Here is a 15,733-nt window from a genome sequence, read left to right as displayed (position 1 = left end):
AGTTTAGACGTGCCATTACAAGCTTCTCCCAAACTGAGGGAGAAGAATTTCATGAAACTTGGGAGAGATTTAGGGACCTAATCCGTAAATGCCCTCATCATCAAATACCTAAGTGGCAACTAGTGTAATGTTTTTATGACGGATTGATAGAACGAAACCGTCAGATGATCGATGCTGCATGCGGGGGCACTTTTATGCTTCAAAATGAGCATGAAGCATGGAAATTATTTGAAAATCTTAATGAAAACTCCCTCCACCATGCTTCATGTTCTCGTCAAGCACCCCCGAGTTCTCAAAGAAAAGGGACCATTTGTGAAATAAGTCATTCTATGGACCTGTCTAGCAAGGTAGATGCATTGTCCCATAAGATTGACCAACTGATGATAGGTGGGCATTACATGAACTCTTCCCAAGCACAAGTGTGTACTATTTGTTCTAGCCCATCCCACCCTATTCATGAGTGCCCTTCAGCGCCCCAATTCCCCGAACTCGTGCAAGAACACATCAATGCTGCTCAAACACTGCCTAGACCGGGTAATGACCCATTTTTCAATACATATAACCCAGGATGGCGAAATTATCCAAACTTTTCTTGGAAGCAGCAAGCTTCGAACACAGCCCAACCCTATTTCCAAAATTTTCAAAATCCTCAGAATTTTCAAACCCAACAAAATATTCATCCCTACCGTCCCTCGACTCAATTTCAACACACTTCTCCTCCACCCCAAAGAAACACAGCCTTTGAGGAGAAAGTGTTGAACGCCCTTCAAGGTTTGGAAACCATTACACAATTAGTGCACTCTCATACGCAATCAATCGCCAAGCTAGAATACCAAATGGGTCAACTAGCTAATGCACTAAACGAGCGAGAGGAAGGAAAGCTTCCAAGCCAACCACTAAGTAATCCTAGGGGACAATACATGGCTCAAGAAAATCAACTAAATGCAATTCATCATGAACAAGCCAATGCTTTGACTACCCTAAGGAGTGGACGTATAATAGACAATAAGATTGGGGAGGACAACAATAAGGAAGGTGAAGAAGAGGATAGAAATGTATCAAATGAAAATCTGAAACCTTCTTCTTCTTCTTCGGCTAGTCCATCTTCTGCCAAAACTCACATCCCAAAGGCCCCATTTCCTGAAGCTCTTACTTCACCCTCTCCATTTGGCAAAAAGGGAACTTCACTAGAGGAGATGATGGAGGTTTTCAAACAAGTTAAAATCAACCTCCCACTCCTTGATGCCATCAGACAAGTTCCCTCCTATGCCAAATTTCTCAAAAACCTTTGTACACAAAAGCGAAAATCTAGGACACATGTGCCTAAAAAGGTCTTCCTAACTGAGCAAGTGAGTTCTATTCTCCAACACAACACCCCTCCAAAATTCAAAGATCCTGGTGCTCCCACCATCTCCTGTGTCTTAGAAAATAATTTCATTGATCGAGCACTCTTAGATCTAGGGGCAAGTGTCAACCTTTTACCTTATTCAGTTTATGAGAAACTTGGTTTAGGTGAGTTAAAACCAACCTCGGTATCCCTTCAATTGGCTGATCGATCTGTAAAAACACCACGTGGGATAATTGAAGATGTTCTTGTCAAGGTAGATAAATTTTATTTTCCAGTAGATTTCATTGTTCTTGATATGGAACATGAGCCCAATCCTAATAAACAAATCCCCGTGATCCTTGGGCGGCCCTTTTTAGCAACAGCCAATGCATGCATCAATTGTAGAACAGGGGTAATGAACATATCATTTGGAAACATGAAGGTAAAATTAAATGTGTTCAATGCGGCCGACCAACCCGCGAGGGAAGTTGAGTGTTTTATGATAGACAAAATAGATGACCTCATAAAAGGAGATGCAAAAACTATCTCACTGTGTCTGGCTGAAGACAATAAACTTAGCGCTTGTTGGGAGGCAACCCAATTCTCTTAGATTATTTCTTAACATTGAGGACAATGATAGGTTTAGATTTGGGGGTATTTTTAAGTATTTTTTTTTCATTTTTTGTTTTGTTTGCATCTCTTGCATTCGTTTTCACTTCATAATGTCAGGTTTATCAAAAGAAATAAAAAAATAAAAAAATAAGAACATCTTAAAAAAAAAATGTGTGTTCATTTTCATTTTTTATAAAATAATAATAATAATTAAAAAAAATTTAAAAAAAAAGTTTTTGTTTAAAAAAAAAAAATCTCATTTCTATACATTAATGCGAGAATGCTAAACACACAAGGTATATAAAATCTAAAAAGCCCAATGACTAGTCGGAAGTAATACAAATTTAAGTTCTTTTCATTAAGTCTCTCTTAGGAAGTTGTAAGCTAATACTTCGGAATTTCACTACACACTGGCCGACACTTCTAAGGTCTAGGCTCGACATTATATTGATAGTATAGTAGCAACCTTGGACCCTGATGAATCATACTTATCTAATCCAAAAAAAAAAAGAAAAAAATCATCAATAATAATGGATTTAGTCAGGAACATCGAAAAGGGCTACCTATTGTCAAAGGTCAAGTGGGCTTGTGATGAGAACTCCGAGCATAAGTCCGTAGGGGAGTCTTGATGCCCGATACCTTATGCCAACTGGTGTGAGAGTTGTCGACTGATTGCTCGTTACATGGAGAAATCACCACAAGAGTAAAAGTGCACAATATATTTACAAAAAAAAAAAAAAAAACTCTGTATTGACCTTGAAAAAAACAATAGTGTGAAAGCCGTCGTTGTAAAAATTCGAGTAAACTGGAATATTACAGATAAAGCCCGTGAGGTACTAAAGTAAATATCCACAACTCTTGAAATCCTGCAGATAAAATGATTTTGAATCAGTGAACAGGTCCTTTCGACCAATTCTTGGAAACTACTAGTCTGTGCAATATTTTGTTGATCCGAACCCTTAGCTTGTGTACGGTCCAGATTTCACCGAGCACTCCAGTATAAATAAGTCTTACAACTCCCTAAAAGGAAACTTAATGACTTTAACTTAGATTGCATACTAACCTAGAATTTGGGATGACTTAGTAAATAAAACCGTGTGTGCTTTGAAATTCTTATCATTTATGTATCTTAGATAATAATAATAATAATAAAAGAGAGTTTTTGAAAATCTTAGCTAGTATGCATTTGGAATTCGATTTTCACTTCATAGATCAATCGATCTAATAAAAAAAATAATAAAAAAATAAAAAATAAAAAAATATATAAATAATTAAAAAAAATGATTTATTGAAGTTTGTGGGTATCTTCACTGAAAACTCTCACGAGACTATAACTCGTCCACTCGGGTAACCTAGGGGTTTAAAGCCATGTTGCATATGGTAAATGCAATCGCGATGCCTGCGAAAGTGAGTTAGAGTTTTTCTTTTCTAATTTTATTTTGCTCGAGGACTAGCAAAACATAGGTTTGGGGGTGTGATAAGTGCTGATTAATCTATAATTTAATATTCTTTTTCCAGCACTTATCAATGTTCTTAAACGGATAACTACTTGTTTTACCATGAAATCGAATAATCATTGAAATAAATTTAAATTATGGTAAGAAGTAAATAATACTTTTCTTAAAACAGACTCTGAATTTGTCTCTCTTCTGGTTGAGATCTTCCATAAAAATATATAAGGAGGAGATTGTGTTGACCCGATTTATTAACCTGATGGAGTTGTAATCAAGCTAAGGGTATAATTAAATGGGCTTTGGTCCTGGTTAGATTGAAAGTTATAATATTTGATTAACCCTTTTATTAAGTCACGGTCTGATCTGGTTGAGTCCAATCTGAAGCGGTTTAGTTAAATTTAAATGACAATGGGCTCAAGGACAAGTCAACCATCATGACCCACCTCAAACCCAAAGTCAATTCCCAACCAATTCCTTACCTACCTTCATATAAAATTTATAAATTTAAAACAAAAAAAGGGAAATAATGAATATAATAAAATAAATAAAAATAATTCTGGGGAGAATCACTTATTCACTGTTCATATGAACAGTGTCCCGTAAAAACACTGTTCACATGAACAGTGAGAAATAATGTAATAATAATAATAAAAAAAAATAATATATATAACTCTTTCACTGTTTATCTCCTTCCTCCCGTTGTCCATTCTTCCCGTGATCCCGCCTCACAGAGCGCCCCCCTGCCCGTTCCAGCCGACGCTCCAATCCTCCACGCGGTGCAACCGGCGACCAGATCCTCCGCCTCTTCATCCGCCTGCATCCCCGCCTCCGCACAGCTGCCATTCCGGGCGTCCGAGACAAGCTCCGCATGCTCCCAGCGTATCACGCCATGGATCCGGCCACCTCCTTCTTCCGCTCCTCCCAGCATCGCGTCCCAGCTGCTCTCGGAGTCAGCCATCCCTCCGCATCAGGCGTCCGGCGATCCCGCATCCATTCCTTCCACGGTCCAAAGAAAGAAGTCGTCCGGAGCAATCGTCCCAGCCATCCCGCAACCAAATCTCCTCCATGATCAACGCTTCCAGCATCCCATGAGATCAGGCATGAGCCCAAGCATCTAGCCTTCCCCCTCTTCCGGATTTGAGCCATCCATCCGCGATCTGTCCTCCGCTTCTTCTTCCGCGATGCATCCGGAGCCAGCCATCACGTTGATCCCGCAGCTCCTCCCATCGAGTATCCCGGATTTGCATCCCCACCGGCACGCTCCCAAGGGATCCATCATCGGGTGAGAGGGTCTATATGAAGGAGCAATCGGCAGGAAGGAGGGGGGGAGCTCGGTTCAACAGAAAAACAGGGGAGACCCCCTGTTTCAGTGAAAAGAAGAAGAAGGCCGAGAGGGAGATGAAGAAATAAAATAAAAAAAGAGAGAAGAGAGAGAGGCTGGGAGCGGAAGGGAGTGAAGAGCAATTTTTTTATGAAGATGGGAGGACTTCCGGCCACCATGAGCAGCTAAGCCTCGGTTTAGGGGTTTGATGAAGCCATAGAGGAGTATTCGTTTCATTTTTATTGATTTGAGTTTGTATTGTAAGAGGGTTGCATGATGAAGAATTTATCAATTGATCTTATGATTTATCCAATTTATGTGAATCATTTATCTTGCATAAAATATTTTACATAGATTGATCTATTTCATCGAATCCAACACCTGTGGTTTGGAGGAGATATTCATGTGACATCGATTTCATGTTTAATGACTTAATGATCAGATGCATCATGCTAGGTTAGACAGGTCATGCTTATCGTTAGAGTAGATGGTTTGTGCTAGACTTAGATGATTCATGCTGGGAATTAGTTATAATTTTCTTTTGTGATTGCTTTGGCTTGTAGTCGGAAGCAATCAAGTCTTACATACAACTCAATCATTGAAAGCGTCACGGATATAAATCTATCGGTGGAATCTAGCCCTAAACACCTCTCTCCATAGATAATTCATACTACTACACCCATATTAATTCTTAGTTTTTATCATTTACTCTAGCTTATCCCCTTTGAAGTAATTATTTAATTAGGAAAAATAACTTATCTCCAATCCCTGTGGACCGACACTCGTAATCACTATCCTACAGGATACGTGCTATTGCGTGGTTTATTTTTGAAATTGAAATAACCGATCACTTCCACCCTTGACTGAAGCGGCCTCACCCATTCCCAATAGTTGAGCGCGGCAGACACCAATATTTCGATCCCATGAAGGTGCTAACACAACAGACAAAGCGTTAGCCGAGATCAAGCACTTGGAAAAATATAAAAGTAAGAGTATGATATCACTCACCATGACGCCAGCAGAGTATGCTTGATCAACGAAGCCCTCAAACCCTAACTGCTCCAGCTATTCCCGGTCGGTTGAAAGCATGGCGCAATGGACGATCTCGCGAACGACGTCGCCAGATTCGAGGGCCGAATCATCCTTGAACAGATTATTCTCAGGAAGGAATGGTGTCCTCCCAGGCTCAGAGAGAGCGAGGTCAGCTCTTGAAGAGCTCGGGACCCCAGAAGAGCTCAGGACCATAGAAGATGATGGGACCCCGAAAGAAGTCGGGACCCCGAGCCTACTCCTCGGCTTAGGACCTGATCTCCACAATCGGATGACCTTGCAGATCCTCTGAGCTCCTCCTTCAGGCACCGCAGCCGCCTGTTCTATTGCAGCCCCTACTCGGCTACTCCTTCAGTCGACGGGGGCAACTCGGCCTTACGAGTGGGTTCGCCTTGCGTAGCACCAGAGGAAGATTCAACTCTTGGCTTCTTCAACCTCGGTTCAGGCCGAGCTCCACCTGAGGCGGCTGCTCTCTTATTGTATCTAGCCTTCAGGATCTCGTCACTGAAGACCATTCCTGCAATTTCTGTCAGGAGGAACCTTAATGAAAATCAAGTATGAGAAGGAGAAAAGAAAAAGAAAAAAAAAATGACCGTGTCGCCCTTACCCTCGGGATGAGCCGAGCTCAGGCTGACATTTAACAAGACCTTCTCGCTGAGCAGGTCAGGAAGCTTCAGAGTTCCTCCCAGGTCGAGCAGCCTGTCCAAAATTTTCTGCTCGGACCGCAACAACTTGGGGGCTTTGTTCTTCACCGTGGCCAGCAGCGAGTCTCAGGTCGGGTCAAACCCCCACGACCGCTCGAAAGTAAAGAAGAAGATTTGTCCTTCCACCCATGAATGGAGAAAGGAGCACCTCAGAAAAGTGTGCGGCCTCCCCGAAAATAAAAGTAGCACTATCCTTTGTCTACGGGGAAAGCTTTCAACACAAAACAGTCTGGGAAGATGTTTACTGAGGTGGGAAGACCGTGAGCCAGGCAAAGAAAAAGGAAGCCAATGATCATTCTCCATGAATTTGGAGCAAGTTGCACAGGAACGAGGCGATAAGTCGCCAGGAGCTCACTCACAAACCTATGGAGAGGGAAACTTAGCCTGGCCCAGAGCGTCTCTACATATGCCCCAATCTGAACTCGAGGAGGGTTGGTGACTCGAGCCCTAGGCTTCGGGAGTTCAAGAGTGAACTCACGCGGGAAGAAGAATCGGGCCCGAACCAAGCTCAACTCCTCTTCGGTCAGACTCGAGCCAACTCCACCTGGACCATGGTCCAGCTCGAGCTCTGCCTCCTCCACATCTAATGAAGCCCGAGCTCGGAAGGGACCCGTGGCTGGCTCAGAAGCTTTCGTAGGTGAGCCCATTGCATTTGACATCAAGGGCTTCACCTTGCTCATAGAAAACTAAAGAAAAGAAGAGAAGGCACAAGAAAAGAAGATGGAAAAGGGTAATAACCCTCCGAATGACCGAAAGGGAAAAAGGCACCTACCTGAGACTTCGCTAGAAAAGACAACCGAAAAAGGGGAGGAATCGCCAGAAACCGAAAATAAAGGAGAGGACCCACTATGAAACTCACCAGAAAGCACCAAGAATGCTCGAGGAAAAGCTTGAAGACATTGATGGCGGTCGGGAAGAAGAAGAGTGAGAGCAATGGAGATCAAATGAGGGCCCTAGGGCCTCCCCAAGGCCTTATATAGCCTATCTCAATGGCTTTGCTTGGCCTGCCCAAGCGGCCGAGTGGCCAGATCATGCCCCGTGGCCAATCCATAAGCTTCCTCAGCAAATCTTTCTGGATCACGGCATTAAAGACAGAGGTCATCATGATACTACTTCGGGAGATGAGGCATTAATGATTGGCCCCGCGTTCCGTCAGGTAATGCCTCGAAAAGGGGTGCACACAAAATGCATTGAAAAGCCCCCTCTACCACTTTAGCTTGGAATGATGTGGCAGCTAAACCACTTAAGCTCGGCTCAGGAAACTCGGCTCTGAAGCCATTAGCTCCAATAAAATGAGAGGTACACCTTACTCCTTCACGAACATGTGGTTGTAGCACAGGACGATCTATAGCTCGATTACTTCCTTCGCTCGAGCTCAAAGAACGACTCGAACTCGGAAGTCGGGGGGCAAATGATGGGAAGCAAAATAGATTGTCCTATTCCGGCATGGAGTCGCCCAATTCTGGCCAAGCAAACCTCAGAGCCGAGCAAGCCGAAGAGGCAGAACTCGGCCTCCCCAAGAGCCAGGCTGACGTCGGCTCCGCCAAGAGGCCAGGCCGACCTCAGCCCACCAAAGGCCGAGCTGACCTCGCCAAGCACATGTCGTGGCATCCAAGCCTGCTCAACCTCGTCCGCGGTCGTACCTACGCACATGCCCACGCCCACACATGTGCCCGAACATCTCAGCCTGGCCATCCCCCTTCTACGACCCATTGTTTGCTGGCCACGTCACGATGCGCCAACCAAGGGTCATACCCTGCCACACCTATCAAAGGTCATATCCCGCCGCACCTTCCAACACATGCCATCTCCAACTATTGGCCAGTTGGTCACATCTCAGCCCGAGATTTCAGATAATAGCCGTCACCCTTGCCCTATAAAAAGGGGGGTAGGAAAAGGCCCTCGGTAAGCTTCTTAAAGCTTCTCCAAGCTATTACAAGTCACTACAAGCTATTTTGAGCGACAAGAGGCTATGAATGACACTCAAAAAGCTCTTCTCCATAAAATGGCTCGGCTAACTTAGCCATCGGAGGGTCTTCGCCGGAATCTCCGACCAAGGCTTCATGCAGGTACTGCGGAGCGCAGGAGGTGGCCCTTCTTCTCTGTCCCTAGCCGGCGTCTTCTCGAAGGTAACCCGGAGTATCGGAGGTGGCCCTCTTTTCCGTCCCAGCCGGCGCTACCTCGTCTCCCTCCAGCATGGTCACCCTTAGGCCAGATTTCAACCACACTAACCACTTTGGGCCAACCTTTTAGGAGGTTAAATCGGGCCGAAATTCTAACGTTTAAATCCCAAAACGAGTTGGTCAAACCAAAAGTTTTCTTTTTGGATAAGACTTTGACCGAGTGTAGCTCTATGTCTGCTAAAATTCGGTGGAGTAACAGAAGACAGAGTTGATGTAGAAGTTGAGATCTACCTCCTTGATATTTTTTTTTACTAGAGATGCCTATCTAAATAAAATGTTCTACTAGAATTTAAAAAAAAAAATTCGACCTAAATTTAAGGCGGACATCACATTATAAATAGAGGCTATGTATCTCATTTTTTTATAAATCATCAATAAAAAAAGAAAACTTAAAGTCCTACTTTCGAGATTTGTCCATTTTTTTTTAATTTTCGTTTGAGAGATTCAAGTTGAGCGGGTTGAAGAAAATCTTCTTTCTTCTTATTCGAATCATCAGTATGATATTTAGAGTCTAGACCTCTCCAGTTCGCAATGAAAGATTTTTTTGAAAATTTCATTGACATTCTTATTATTCTTATTTTGCTAAACTGTATGTCCCACTTAGAATGTTATAGCCCAGAATTAGTGAGCTCTTTTTCTGAAACTTTTTGTTTAACTTTGTTATGTTTAAACCTCCTGATGAAATCAGATTGCAAGTTTAGCTAAACTGTATGTTCCACTCAAACTGAAATAGCCCAGCTACTCACTTACCAACTCTTACTGTTATTGGACGATCATAATGGAGCGTGGACATGACCACCGACTATTTCGATGGCTGTCGACCTCGCATCCCTCCAAGTTGCCTCACGAGCATAACATGCTTTAGTTGTTTGAATCACCAAAGTAGTGATGATAAGCACACCAGACGTCTCTCAACAGTGGCTACTCCATTAAATTGACAAGTCTTCAAGCCCAACAACTCCCCTCTATCACCACAGACCATAAAGATAGAAGTGAAAGAAGGACACTGCTTTTGCGGAAAATTGGTCCAATTCAGACGCTGAGTTGGTGGTGGTAGCTGAAGTTTTTCAGCTCGTTTAGATGGTGGAGAAATGGTTCTGACGGTGCTGGCCCTAAAATAATAAAAATATAACAAAATCTATCTGGCACGGGGCGTGTCCGACGAAGACAATAATTTGCCGCATCCCAAGCGAAAGGAACCAGCCATGCTTTAAACAAGAGTAGAAACCTAGTAGAGGGAAGAAAAGTCACTTTCCTTTCGAATGGAGCAAGTTGTAATGATAACGCAGCATGAATAAAGCTAAAAGATGACAGAAACTTTAATGTGCATGGAACTGCCGTGTAGGTTAAAGAAACTTTGTTATAATTATAATTTTATTTAGTTATTCTTATTTTCTTATGGTAAGGAGGGTCTAAGCCCACTCTATTTATTGAAGAATAAAAAGCACATACAACCACTAAGGCAGAAGGAGACCATGGCGCGGCTTTATATGATCTTTACCATCGGTAATTTCAAAAGTATTGTCAAAAATGAAAAGTTTTGTCAACGCTTTAAGGTGTCGGCAATAATAATTTTAACGATCTTTTAAAACGTCGTTAAAATTATTTTTTTAAAAAAAAACAAAATTAATTAAGTTTTTTTAAAAAAAAATCTGCAGAGAAAGATTAACAAGATATCTCTGCTTCTATTACAACAACATGATTCTGCTTCTTCTAATTACATGAAAACAACACCACAGGAACAATAACAAATGCTCAATTTATTAATTTTTTTATGAATTACAATAGAAAATCTATTATAATAGATATAAAAAGCATAATTACAAATTACAGTAAAAATTACCAATGCTTTTTTTCATGCGTCAGCGGGTAAGCGCAGGGAAAACTCACTTTTGTTACAGTGAACACGCCATAAGCCATAAGGTGGGGAGACCATAGGTTAGTGTCAAATCACGGAAACAGTAGGGCAACATGAGCTTACCGTTATCTCCACCTTTTGAGTTAACAACAAAATTCTTGGTTTCCAAGGAGATGCAAAGCTTTCTTTTTTGACATTTGAACTAGAGGAGCACCTGTTTCGTAAAGATTGTGTGTTACGCCCCTTCGGTGAGGACCAGCAAACCCCCAGCACAGGCTGATCCCTCCTTCAAATTGCTTAGGGAATACTTTTCGTTTTTTTTATTCCAGAATCAATCAAGGGAGAGGGGTGTTGTATCTTTCACCAATATAATTAAAAAATAATTTACCACCATCAAGCGAATTTTTTTGATGTTCAGATTTTGAAAATTATCAGAAAGTAGTTTATGGACGAAAAATATGAGGACCCGTACGGGCGTGTGTTTAGTCCCACATCGGTTATTTGCTGGGTAGATCTTGGATACTTATATAGGATTCAGGAACCCAAATAATACCTTCCGGCTAGCCATTTTGGGTGAGGTCCTGGGTTGTTACAAATGGTATCAGAGCGGACCCGGCCCATAACCTATGTGGACTAGGGGACACTGCAGCACAGATCTATTGGGGCTGACCACGGATTGATCGTGGTGCTTGTGATTATATTTGAATGGATTTGAACCCTTAGCCTGAGAGGACGTCAGGGCTTGAACGGGGGGAGTATGTGAGGTTCCGTACGGGCGTGTGTTTAGTCCTACGTTGGTTATTTGCTGGGTAGATCTTGGGTACTTATACAGGATCCAGAAACCCAAATAATACCTCCCGGCTAGCCATTTTGGGTGAAGTTCTGGATTGTTACAAAAAATGATTCATCTTCCTTCATACAACTCCAATGTATCACGCAATGATTATTTCGAGATCTATGGAGATGGATCAAGGAAGAAATTCAGATTGCTTTAAGATCTATGTAGAGCATGATCTAACGATCCATGTTGTGAAAAAGAATCAATCATACTTTTACGCAAAAGATACAACATGAGCCCTCCGTAGACGAGTGTAATAGTGAACTTGGTCCTCCTTTAATTGCAAGCTGTTTTCTGAAGTTTGTGCAAATCCGTGAAGCAACAGCACAGTTCTCAAATCTAAAAATATGTTTTTCAAGAAAAGATATTACAATTATAATAGGCAGTGATAAAATTTTTAGAACATTTATAAATTTTAGCATAATAATTTAAATAGCAGCATTCCATAGTTTCGAAAAAAAAATATCTAAGTTAAGATCAACCATCAACTTTATCTCTAAATAAGCACCAGACCATATACAAATTTTTTTCTAGTCCATAACTAAATCCAAAATAAGGAAAACAAAATTGAACCCTAAACACTCTAGTAATAGCCTATAGCCTAGTCTATGCTCCACCTCAACATTTGAAAAATATAAAATAGTATGCTAACAATCCAGTAAGGCACCTATAACATCTCTATTTGGATCAAGCATATAAGAATAAAGAATTTGTTTAGATAAATGTAGATACTACTATGAGTTCGCAAGGGAAATAATTTATAAACTAATGGAAGAGTTTTCATACCTGGCTTATGAATAATCAAATATTTGAAGAAATTAATCATTCAAAATACGAGCTATCTAGGTTTAATATAATTGTGGAGAAACCAACAACTTCATAACATTATGAAAGTAATATTTACAAATACATCACTCTTTTAATCTTTGGAACTTTGACCACAAGTAGTCCTATGATAAGGCCCAAAATCATATTTGGCCTTTTGGTATAGGCCCAAAATCGCATGTAGCCCTATCATGGATGTTCGAAAGAAACTAATCTTCGAACATATGTTTGCCAACAATGAACCCCACTAACTAGGTTTGAATCATAGTCAGACTAAATAGTAACCAAGAACATATACCAATCCAAACAAATTTCCAACAATATTTGTGAGGTTTTCAAATACTTATAACTTTTTCAGATGTATCACCTTCAAGATAATATGATATTTCATAGTTTCATAATTCAACATGATACACCAATATAACACTTATCCTTTTAACACATTTGAATTATGAAAAATTCAACTAGCATACTCAATAGCATATTTCTTGCTTGATCCATATTTTAAAACAATTTCTTGTGCGGGGTGGACCAAAGATTAATATTATTTTCAGCCATGGATATTTTTTTTAACAAATACGAAAGACTCAATTTTGAAAGACTATTATCATTCTTATTTACAATTACATTTTTAAATCTGGTCATGAAAAATATGATGATTTCACTAAGTCAAGACACAAGTTTCAAAATTAAATTTTCTAATAATTTTACATAAAATGCATTAAAAATATTAGGGTGGTAAAGGAGCTTATAGATCAAGAGCAGCAATATTCTAAAAAATCCTTCAACAAAAGGCTACTCATTACCTAAACATAATTATAACAATCACTTAAGCTTTCTTCAAAAATGTGAGAATAAACTTAGCCCTCAAGCAAAATCCCTACGCTACTATAATCCAACCTCTTCCTCTACTTTAGGTTGCAAGATCCTCTCAAGTCTCAACAACCGAGGATCCATCCGGATCGAAAATGGTGACCCTAGATATGACATGAGAAGCTCTATATCCAGATAGTAGTGCCTTAATCGAAGCACACAACCCATAGCCTAACATTCAAGAATCCCTAACATTAACTAATCGATCATATAAAATAAGTATTATTACCAAAGAGTGTTTATTAATTATCTCAGGCATAAGTTTAGACCCCCTTAAGACCGATGGATTCTCCTCGGAGATAGTGGGTCCCAGTCTCTAGATTTAAGAGAGAATGTGTGAGACCTGGAACTAGGCCCGGTCCACTTGACCGGCCCAGTCCCATCTTTCGGCCTCATGGCCGTTGCACATGAGGCAGCGGGATGGAAGGATCCATTCTGAAGAAGAAGCAGCCCTTGTTTTAGGGCTTCTTTCTCCTTCTCTTTTGTGGTATCAAGGAGAGCCGCCACACCCAAGAAGAGGGAGGGGAGGTTCTTCTTCGTGTTGCTGCCCAAGAGAGAGGGAGAGAGAGAGCCGTTAAAATCATAGGGGGTGGTCCTTTTTCCTCCATTGCCGCCAGAGAGGAAGAAAGACTATGATGGATTGGCAATGGTTGGTAGCAGGATGGGATACGTCCAACAGTGTTGTAGGGTGGTGCTCAGGATACTCACACATGAGACAAGGGGAGAAAAAGAAAGAGTATAGGGAAGGAGCAAGGATGAAGGGAGTCAAGGGTCTTGCAGAGAGTATGAGAAAGAGTGAGAGGGAGATGTTGGCATGGGAGAAACGTGTTGAGGGAAGAGGTGAGACGCACAGGAGAGAGAAAAAATATGGAGAGAGAGAGAGAGAGAGAGAGAGAGAGGTGTTGATGTAGCTGGAAAAAGAAGAATGAGTGATTTGATCGGCAAGATTATATTTCGAAAATCAACATAAAAATAGAAAAAATTAGATTAATTTTTTTTTCTTGAGTGAAAAAAATTCTTTTAAAAAGAATTTTATTAATACCTCATAGGACATTTCTTACAATGCATTACATGCATATTTATAAGACATAATAACCCTAATTCGGTCATTAAACTTGATGCGGAATCATGCTTAAAGTATGACTTGACAATAAGAAAACATACTAGAATTATCCTATTAAAAACGAAAAATTTATAAGAATATCTCCATAAATAAATCAATTTTTTGCTCGCTATATTTTTTACCTGCAAATTCACTGGCTTCTTCGACGCTTAGCATGATCTAGTTAATCATAATACCTATTGGCTGCCCCTTGTGTTGCATTAGGTGTGCGATGCAAGAAAGAAAAGAAAAGGAAGGAAGGAGAGAGCACGTGATTTGGGACTTATGCCTGCATGAGGGAGAGAGAAAAGAGGGAAAGGCAGAATCGCGAGGGATGTTGCATGGGATTAAAAATAAAGATAATAGAGGCATGCATGCAAAGAGAGAGAAAAAAGGAGGGAAGGATTGGTGGTTTGCTTGGGGTGTGAGGAGAGAAAAGGGAAGAAAGAAATATTAATGAAGGAGCAGGGATGAGGTGCATGATCTTGCTGGCCTTGTTGGCGCATAGGGAAAAAGAAAGAAGGAAAGAGAGAGGGCTAGCCTTGCAAGAAAAAAAGAGAGAAGAAAAGAAAAGAAAAAAAAGTAGAAGAAGAAGAGGCAGACCAACTCTCAAACTCCCAAGTTGCTTCACGCAGAGTGGTTGCTCCACTGAATTTTAGCATATGGAATAGTACATTACCTTAAAACTTAACTTTTTTCTATCGAGAATTCTTGCCGGTTGTTCCCCATAATAATGATCTTCTCTGAGCCATAGAGGCTTGAACTACACCACATGATTAGGGTTCAATACATACTTTTCAGTACATAGACATGTAGTTTATTATGAACTCCAGAAAGTGTAAGCGGTAGAGCTAATACAGCAAATGCAATTTGGACCATGGCTGATGCTTATTGCATTACCAGTATTTAAATAAAGTGACTACTCTTTCCTACCAAAAATCACATACAAGAGATGCTAGATTAGAGTTAAGATGCAAAAAGTAATGCCCCAGATTTGCTATTGATCCCATGGTGATTTCCATAAGGAGGCCTTGAACAACTTGGACCTTCTGTGTCTGGCCAGGTGTTGAACAAAAGTTTTCCAAAAGTAATTTGCTAAATGCTCATACACATCCTTAGATATGCTCTGCAGGAACAATTATTTCTCTAGATCCATCAATCACATTGCTGAGTATAGAGCGAATGAATATTCGAACAAGAGATACAATGCCAGGACCAAAATGTTGCTATAGCACAGGTGTATTTCAAGTATGATGTTGCCTAAAGGAAGAAACAAAAGTATGGTGTCCTGCATAGTTTATCAGATATGGATGGTCAGGAACGCTAGGGTATTTGGCGAGCGCAGTCCGTCCCCACGATTCATGATGGAGCGCGCTCGAGCACAGGCAGCAGAGACTATCCATGCAGGTTTAGATCATCGACCTTTGACAGCTCGGGACATCTGAGACCCCTACATTGCTTCGGCAGCTCCTCATACGATTTTCTTCATCTGAGAGCCCCCACCCCCAAGTTTCCTCAAGGTCAATTTTGATGGCTCTGTCCTAGATGGTGGTAGGAGGGGAGGGGCTGGTTTTGTCATCAGGGGC

General features: G+C 41.0%; 1 non-coding gene across 1 annotated transcript; it reads right to left on the bottom strand.

The window, feature by feature from the left end:
- On the bottom strand, window positions 1–106 carry LOC120108607 (small nucleolar RNA R71). Its single transcript, XR_005509895.3, has one exon. It is a non-coding gene; the product is annotated as a small nucleolar RNA R71 (small nucleolar RNA).
- Between the last annotated feature and the right edge of the window lie 15,627 nt (window positions 107–15,733).

Source organism: Phoenix dactylifera, chromosome 12 (assembly GCF_051530095.1).
Source record: "Phoenix dactylifera cultivar Ajwa chromosome 12, Ajwa_hap1_PhDact_Kaust_v1.1, whole genome shotgun sequence".
NCBI lineage: Eukaryota > Viridiplantae > Streptophyta > Magnoliopsida > Arecales > Arecaceae > Phoenix > Phoenix dactylifera.
Note: the sequence above shows the minus strand (reverse complement) of the source record. Positions and strands in the feature narration are given on the sequence as shown.